General features: G+C 40.2%; 1 non-coding gene across 1 annotated transcript; it reads left to right on the top strand.

Annotated features, from left to right (window-relative positions):
- The first annotated feature begins 6655 nt into the window (after window positions 1-6655).
- Window positions 6656-6782, top strand: LOC123248274. The gene has a single exon (XR_006506336.1). It is a non-coding gene; the product is annotated as a U6atac minor spliceosomal RNA (small nuclear RNA).
- The last annotated feature ends 1046 nt before the right edge of the window (window positions 6783-7828 follow it).

Consider the following 7828-nt stretch of genomic DNA (forward strand, 5'->3'; position numbering starts at 1 on the left):
GAAGGAAGGAAGGAAGGAAGGAAGGAAGGAAGGAAGGAAGGAAGGAAGGAAGGAAAGAAGGAAGGAAGGAAGGAAGGAATAAAGGAAGGAATAAAGGAAGGAAGGGAGGGAGGGAGGAACAAATGAGTGAATGAATGAATGAACGAATGAAACAAACTAAGGATTTATTTATTGCCTGCTATCAATTAGATCAGGGTTGGCAATGTATGGCTCTTTCTGCAGGAGCCATAAAGTAAATTTTTTTTCAGGCGCTGTTAGAGGAGCGGCACTATGAGCACTGTACGGCTCTCACGAAATTACATTTTAAAAAATGTGGCGTTTATGGCTCTCATGGCCAAAAAGGTTGCCGACCCCTGCATTAGATTGTGAGTTCCTTGAGGGAAGGGACTATCCTTTGCCTCTTTCTGTATCCCCAGGGCTTAGCACGGTGTCTGGCACATAGTAGGCACTTAAAATATGTGACTGGCCTATGTGCCAGGCACCATGTGAACCATTTTATAAACATTATCTTATTTCATCCAGTAGAAGCAAAAAGTACTATAGTACAGCAAACATTTATTGATCTTTTTTTTTTAAACCCTTACTTTTTTTTTTTTTTAAACCCTTGTACTTCGGTGTATTGTCTCATAGGTGGAAGAGTGGTAAGGGTGGGCAATGGGGGTCAAGTGACTTGCCCAGGGTCACACAGCTGGGAAGTGTCTGAGGCTGAATTTGAACCTAGGACCTCCTGTCTCTAGGCCTGACTCTCACTCCACTGAGCTACCCAGCTGCCCCCTAAACCCTTACTTTTTTGTCTTAGATTGTATAGTAAATATAGGTTCCAAGGGCTAAGCAATTGGGGTTAAGTGACTTTCCTATGAACACACCGCTAGGAGGTGTCTAAAGCCAAACAGGACCCCATGGCCTCACAACTCCAGTCCTGTCTTTCTAGCCATTGACCCACCTCGCTGTTCCTTACTGAGCATCTTTGTACAAGGCCCAGGATGATTTCTTTTCTAACCAAAAAGCACCATGAATCAGAAGGGTGTCTTAAACAGGCCTGTAGTGACTGGATTTCATTCAAGTTGGGCACTCAGCCCAGGTGGAGTCAAAAGTTGTTGTCATACAGCAGATGCATCCAAACATGTGGGTTTGATTTACTAGAAAGACAAGCTGGGGGACAAGAGTGGCTTTCACAGACAAAATCCTTCCCAGAGACATTGCAGAACACTGACTTAAATGGCACCAACAGAAAGAATATTGCAGCTGGTTGAAAGGCTATTATTACTATCATGACAAAGGAATGAAGGATGGAGGAAAGGGAGGAGGGAGGGAAGAAGGAAGAAAGTAGAAAGAAGGAAGGGAGGGAGGAAGGGAGAGAAGAAGAAAGGAGGGCCAGAGGGAGGGAAGGAGGGAGGGAAGAAAGAAGGAGGGAAAAAAGGCAGGAAGGGAGGGAGGAAGGAAGGAAGAAAGAAAGGAAGGAGGGAAGAAAGGAAAAGAGGAAGGAAAGAAAGAGGAAGGGAGGGAAGAAGGGAGAGAGGGAGGGAGAGAAAAAAGGGAGGGAAGGAAAGAAGGGAGGAAGAAAGCGAAATAGGAAGAATCAAGAAGCAGCAGCAGCAGAGCCATGCCAGAGAACTAAAGTTACCAAAAATTCCAGAAAGTATTGAATTCAAGGGAATGACAATTGCTTGTTTATTTGCAAACTGGCTCTGTGAGGGATTTATCCCCTGGTAAGGTAAAGCAAAGAAAGCACATATAGGCAACAATTAAAGACCCATTGAATCTGCATAGTTAGTGAGGGCAGGCCATACTGTACTCATAGAATTTCAGAGCTGAAAGGGACCCCTACGACCATCTCATCTAACCTATAACTGTGGCAAAAACTGATCACACCAATACAGAACTCCAAGCTAAATAATAGGTTTATTGAGAGGAGGCCCACCTCACAATAAAGCCAGCCCCTGGTCCCATCACAACCAGAGACCCTGAGCCTTAGAAGATGGCCTTTTTTAGAGAGAGAAATCTTGTGGCATAGTGAGAGTGATATTAAAAAAAGGAAAAAAATGCTCACATCTTTCATATAGGTGGTTCTTAATTAGTGACTTAATTAAGTGCTGATTAAGCCAGTGAATGCAAAAGAAAATCACTTTGGGGGTTAAATAAGTCCATTATTATTGCTGGCCTTTCAAAGGTCTTTGCTCTATTGGTGTCTTTTATAGACAATATTAGGAGTCAGCAGTTTATAGAAACAAGAGTGGCCCTCCTCTTGGGTGACCTTCTTGAGCTTCCACCCCAAACAGGTCTCCCCCTCCTTCCTGAGGGTCTTGAACTTGCACCCAACAGGGCGTGGTGGGCTTGGTAATAACTTTTGGTTATAGGCTTAAAGTCAAAAGATGTAAATAAGATTTGGTACCAACCTAAACTGTAACTTTCTTAGCTAATCCCTCTAATTTTATAAAGCAAACTGTATCACTTTGACTATTCACTCAAAATGAATGATTATGTCATTAAAATCATCATAAAGGCTAATATAATAATCATAAAAGAGGGCAGGGGTTTCACAGTCACAATATGGTCGTTTAATCTTTGCTAACAGACCTTGGGGGAAGTGTTACCATTTAAATTCTCTGGAGGCCATGTCTTAATTTTATAATTTTTATTTATTAAATAGCAAAAAGTGGGCTAGAGAAAGAGAGAAGGACAAGCTGCTTGGCTGGCTAGCTGGCAGTATGAGAGCTTAGGGTCGCCCAGTCAGCCAAGCTTGCTATTCCAGTAACTGAACAAGCCCAGAGCCAGACTAGTGATTTCCTGTCCATTCTGTCAGTTTTTGCTCTTCAGTGATGCCCCTTTCCTGAGCCTCTCTGATTGGAGGACTCAGAACTCACTCAGGACAAGAGACTGGTCTTCTGGACATCAAGATCAACCAAGTGGAGCCAGGCACTGTGCACTCATCCCTACATGAGTCTACTGAGCTAATTTAGTTACTTTACCACCCCAAAGTGTCTTCCCTACCACCATTGGGAATGGAAAAGTGATGCTAAGTATTGGAGCAGAGAGAGATTTCTACGTTCCCTATGGCAGTGGAGGAATGGAGTTCAGTGAATATCCAAGAGAATAAAAGGAGAAGGAAGTAATTTTGAAGTTGGGTGCTGGGGTGGTGGAAGAAAAAAGGGTGATCAGTTCTGGAATATGTCATATTCCACAGGGCAGTTGGACATTTGCCTATTGACGACCATGAAAGACAGAATCTGTCCTTTTGGTCTCTGGGCCATTTTTAGTAAATGAATGAATGAATGAATGAATGAAAAACCATTTGTTAAGTGCCAAGCAGTGTGCTAAGCCCTAAGGATACAAAGAGCAAAAAAACAAGACAGTCCCTATCCTCAAAGCACTCACACTCTAACTGGGAGAGAAACAACCATGGGATAGATGGAAAGGCCATGAGAACTACCTTGGATTTCCAAAACTACTAAGAATTTGGAAAACCCAAAATAACAATTTCAGATGACTAATTCAGAGGTTATTGTCTTCAATTCTGATTTTATCTAGTAAATATTTAACTAACCAGTTAGAGCTGGTCAAAGTCTATTCCTAATAAAGGGATAGATAAGAAATGCCAGTAACCACTAACAGAGAACCAACTGGAGGTGCAAGGTTGGATATATTATTTAGCTAAAATTCCAGCTCTTTTTTTTTCACTGAAAGAGTTCTTCTCAGGAGCCATATTTCCAGTGTGAATTTGCTCTCTCTGCAGATGTCCCTAATATAGTACAATGGTTTATGAACTATGAAATCTGTTCATTTGTCAGGTTGAAAATAACTCATGCATGTTCCAAGTGCCAAAGACACCCTGGGTTGGTGCCAGCCTTTCTATTCATAAAAAATTATGACTTAGGGGCAGAGAAGAATATCTAAGAATTTTTAGTTTGTAATTGCTTGAGTTGGGGAACACAGGGAGGTGCCTGGAAAGAACTCATACTTTCTTAAAGACATACCTTTCCCTACCCAGAGTTCCCCTTACCTATTTAGTATAAACTTAAGGCAACCCAATTTCCTAAGCACCTGGCATATACCTAGTAATGAAAGGAAGTTTGCATTTTATTCCTTGTTGTAGTTATTATATATATATATATACATATATATATATATTCTCCTCTCTTTAAGTTTAAAAGAAGAAAAAATAGTGTGAAGTTTTGAAAACAGGACTGGAACTTTTTGTTAGGTATTGGTTGGAGAGTTTTGCAACTACACTCTTGCTCAAGAGCAACAAGGCTACAAACTACATGGTTGTATCTGATCGTTCATCTTTTCTCATTATAATTTTAATGGTGCATTTTTAAAAATTTTGTTTTGTTGGTTAATTAAGAAAAATTTTCCAGTTACACGATTCATGTTCTTTCCCTTCCTTCTTCCCACCCCTTCCCATAGCCAACAAACAATTCCACTGGGTTTTACATGTGTCATTGATCAAGTCCTATTTCCATATTATTGATATTTGCACTAGGGTGATCATTTAGCATCTACATCCCCAATCATATCCTCATCAACCCATGTGATCAAGCAATTGTTTTTCTTCTGTGTTTCTGCTCCCACAGTTCTTTCTCTGCATGTGGATAGTATTCGTTCTCATAGGTCCCTCAGAAATGTTTTGGATCATTGTATTGCTGCTAGTAGAGAAGTCCTTTACAATCGATTTTGCCACAGTGTATAAGGTTCTCCTGGTTCTGCTCCTTTCATTCTGCATTAATTCCTGGAGGTCTTTCCAGTTCACATGGAATTCCACCAGTTCATTATTTCTTTCAGCACAATAGTATTCCATCACCAACAGATACCACAATTTGTTCAGCCATTCCCCAATCGAAGTGCATCCCCTCATTTTCTAATTTTTTGCCACCACAAAGAGCACGGCTATTAAATATTTTTGTACATGTCTTTTTCCTTATGATCTCTTTGGAGTATAAATCCAGCAGTGGTATGGCTGGATCAAAGGGCAGGCAGGCTTTTAAAGCCCTTTGGGCGTAGTTCCAAATTACCATTCAGGATCAATTCACAACTCCACCAACAATGCATTAATATCCCTATTTTGCCACATCTCCAACACTTGTTACTTTCCTTTGCTGTCATGTAAGCCAATCTGCTCAGTGTGAGGTGGTATCTCAGAGTTTTTTTGATTTGAATTTATCTAATTATAAGAGATTTAGAACACTTTTTCATATGCTTATTATCTGAAATATGCTTCTTTATCTGAAAATTGCCTATTCATGTCCCTTTCCCATTTGTCAATTCGGGGAATGGTTTGATTTTTTGTACAATTGATTAGGCCTTTGTCAGAGGTTTTTGTTATAAAGATTTTTTTCCCTCATTTTGTTGCTTCCCTTCTAATTTTGGTTGCATTGGTTTTGTTTGTACAAAAACTTTTTAATTTAATGCAATCGAAATTATTTATTTTACATTTTGTAATTTTTTCTAACTCTGGCTTGGTCTTGAAATCTTTTCTTTCCCAGATCTGACAAGTATACTATTCTGTGTTCACCTAATTTCCTTATAGAGTCCTTCTATATATTCAAGTCATTCACCCTTTCTAAGTTTATCTTGGTGTAGGGTGTGAGATGTTGATCTAAACCTAATCTCTCCCATACTTTTTTCTTAATTGTGTATTTTGATAACAAAATACACATTTTGTTTTCATTAAAAACCCATTTTAAGTTCCTTGATAACTGAATGTTTAGAAATACCAGGTAAGGACTGGATTTCAAGTCTGAATACCTGGATTCAAATTCAATTTCTCATACTTACTAGCTGTGTGAACTTGGGCAAATAATTTGATTTTTAAAAAATGTCCAAGAGGGGTCACAAAGAGTTGGACGGGACTGAAAATGACTGGACATGTTTCCTCATCTGCAAAATAGGGATGAGAATACTTATACTAATTATCTCAGAAAGGTGCTGTGAGAAAAAAAATTTTATAAGCCTTAAAGCCTTATATAAATGTGATTTATGATTCTTTGTAACTCACTCAGTACTTAGAGTGCTTTGCACTTATCCCACATGGGGCTGGTGATTCAGCAAATAGCAGGGTGTGAGAAAGGCAGAAACTATCTAAAAAGAGAAAGAGAGAAGGTAGCATGGCTTATGGCTAGGGCACTAGACTTGTAGTCAGGAAGACTTTGGTTCAAATCTTAGATCAGACACTAGTTGTATGATCTTGGGCAAGTCACTTTCACTCATCTGTGCCTCAGTTTTGTTGTTATTGTTCAATTGTTTTCAGTCATGTCTGAATTTTAATGACCACATTTGGGGCTTTCTTAGCAAAGATACTGGAATGGTTTGCCATTTCCTTCTCCACCTCATTATACAGATGAGGAAACTGAGACCAACAGTTAAGTACCTTTTATCATTATAGAAAGAGTCACATAGCTAGTAAGATGACAGAAGCTGGATTTGAAGTCAGAAAGATGAATCTTCCTGACTTCAAGCCTATCTACTGTACCACCTAGCTGCCTGCCTCAGTTTTGCCTTCTGTAAGATGAACTTGATGGCCTCTAAGGTTCCTTTCTGCTCCAAATCTAGATTTTTTGAAATCCAAATTGGGAGCTGAGCAAGCATAGAATAAAAGGCCAACACAGGTGATCTTCAGGGTTTTTGTTTGTTTGAAAATTTGGGAATTTGTGTGACTGTATTATGTGAAACTAGAAGAGTTTAGTAATTTCTCTGAGAAAAATGGAAGGTGCCCTACTTGCCTTTACATTACAATATGATGGAAGCACTGCCATCTTTTTTATGGCATCTAACAATGTTTTACTTCAGATATGGACAATGTGTTGATTTGTTTTGATTAACTATATACCTTTTTGCCATAAAGGAGGCATCCTTCTAAGGTAATTAGCGCAAGTATTATCATCCCCATTTTACAGATGAGAAAACTTTTGAAAAGTTCTATTTCTTGTCCAGGTTCACTCAGCTAGAAACTAGATTTGAACCCAGTTATTCTGATTCAAAATCCATTACACACCAAGTGCCTCCCAAGATATGGTCACATTTAAAGGAATAAAAAGCCCAAGGGGCTGAAACGACCCAGAAAAACCATTTTAGATTAGGAGGTCAGGGCTAGATTAGAATAAAAGATCTAGGTTTTGCAAGAATGGATCATTTATCTGTAAAGTCTTTTATGTCAGCTACATTCCCTGCCCTCCCATTCCTTCTTCCCCTCACATGGTGGTAAGATCCTGGGCCAGGGGCACTGTATCTCATTGTGACTCAGATGCAGCAATAAGACCTTGGTATAAAAAGGTAGACCTCTATCACTTCTAGGGCACATGCCTGAGACACAGGGCTCCCATGTTCTCCCATCAGGCAACCTTACTGACACAAACCCTCCCAAACTGCATGTTCTTCCTCCCTATTTGTGATTATTGATGGCAAGCAAGTACTTTTGGAGGGTGTGTGTAGTTCGGGGCAGAGGGGAGCCCAGTGCCACCAAGATGAGGGACTCAGAGGGTAAATTCATTCAAATAGGCAATGAGGAGACCAAGCTATTACTCTTTGCAGAAGATATGATGGTCTACTCAGAGGGTAAATTCAGACTGAGAAGGGTTACCCCAGCCAGAGATACACTTGTGACGTGGCCCACTGGCCACAGGATTTACAGACTGACTGAGTGCTTTTCCATCAGTTTCTGGGAAGGTTTGCTGCTGAGGAAGCCATGGGAGGACAGCCAACCCAGGTTCCCTAGTGAACAGTGGTGGTTATCCCTCTATATGCATGCTACTTTGGCTGCTTATAGAGTCGTGGGCTACATCAGCATGGGAAACCCCCAATTCCCCTATGCAGTCATTGTTAGTGGGAACTC

This window comes from Gracilinanus agilis, chromosome 4 (genome assembly GCF_016433145.1).
Source record: "Gracilinanus agilis isolate LMUSP501 chromosome 4, AgileGrace, whole genome shotgun sequence".
In the NCBI taxonomy this organism is placed as follows: Eukaryota; Metazoa; Chordata; class Mammalia; order Didelphimorphia; family Didelphidae; genus Gracilinanus; species Gracilinanus agilis.